Here is a 1,501-nt window from a genome sequence, read left to right as displayed (position 1 = left end):
AGGGGAAGGACCCGGGGAGTACGAGCTTCTGCGGTAGGTGAGCAGACTTTGTCAGTGTGCATTTTTTAATATATATATTTTTTTTTAGCCTTAGGAGCCATCAGATTTCTGTTGCGTGCTCTGAAATTACTGCTGATGGCAATAAACAGACTCACAAGGTGGAAGCTTGTTTCTCAAGAAGTTTACTTTTTCTCTGATAGGCGTTGGTAATTTTTTATTATTTTTTTTTCTCCACTAATTAATGATCCAGCTGTTTACAGGGACAATTCACTGTGCTGGTATTTTGGTGGCAACCACTGCTACAGGCTTTCAGACTTGCTGAAATGAAAATCCTGCATACACATTTGTAAGGCATAATAAAACATAACATTAAAACCTGCATGCATGTTATGTTTAATCAAAGACAACTCTTAGGCATTTAAGTGGTGAGATATCTTACTTTAGGTTAGTTAAACTGGTAGTAAAATGATTAATATAATCTGATCTCTTTCTAATAATAAATAATAATAATAATAAAACACTCATGATTCTAAATAAAAGTTGTTTGGCCTAAATCTTTGCTATCAGAAAAGAGATAGAGCATATCCGGGAACTCAAATTGATGTCTTGCATTGTGATAATTCTTTATGAGAAACTGTGTTTTAAAACAAAATTAATTACAATATAAAAATATCCTTGGCAATGGATAGTCCTCAATAAAACAGAGTTTCTTGAATTTTCAGTTTTTTGGTCTCAAATGATTAGTGTGTTCTCCATGTAATAACTTAGAAATCAGATTGAAAACAAATGACATTTATCTCTTCTAAGGCAAAAGAGTGAAAGAAAATAGATACACTAAAGTGCTCTAGCCTAGCCATTCACTATCGTGCTATTGAAAATCCATTTTTGGGCTAGGGTGATGGAGTAAGTTGATCAGGTTCTAAGTCTTAAAACTGAGCCAAAATTCTCTTAGTAATTCTTCAAGCTATTATGAGAGTATGGGGACTTGTTCTACCAGTCCCTTTCTTCTGATATGCATCCTTGTTTATTAAAGTGATAATAGGCAGTGTCATTAAACATTTGTGCTTTACAGATGTTCAATGAGTTATGAATGATTATGGTCAAACATGGGCTGCATTTAGTTTGCATTGTAATAAGGTCTGTGTCTCAGCCTACGAAAGTTTTGACTTGCATATATTTTTGGAAGATGTTTTTAAAATTGCCATTTAAAATATTATTCAAGGATAACTGATTTAAAGGATCCAAGTATAGAGCAGTTAGGCAGATTTTAAGAGCAACAGGTCTACTTTAGTCAAAGAATATAATACCCACTCAGAAGTATATCTTTTTCTTTCTTCTAGATGGGAATTATACAATGCTATATCAGAGGAATATTATGAGTGAAGGTATATGGTGCAGGGAGACAATTTTTGTCCAGACAGTTGAGTTTCTTTTATTTCAGAGTTTTTTGTTGCATATTGCTCAAGGAAAAATTAGGTAGTGTTTTTTTTAAAGCCACTAC

This window comes from Chaetura pelagica, unplaced genomic scaffold (genome assembly GCF_000747805.2).
Source record: "Chaetura pelagica isolate M959 unplaced genomic scaffold, ChaPel_1.0 scaffold90, whole genome shotgun sequence".
In the NCBI taxonomy this organism is placed as follows: Eukaryota; Metazoa; Chordata; class Aves; order Apodiformes; family Apodidae; genus Chaetura; species Chaetura pelagica.
The sequence above is the reverse complement of the archived record's forward strand: the minus strand, read 5'-3'. Positions refer to the sequence as shown.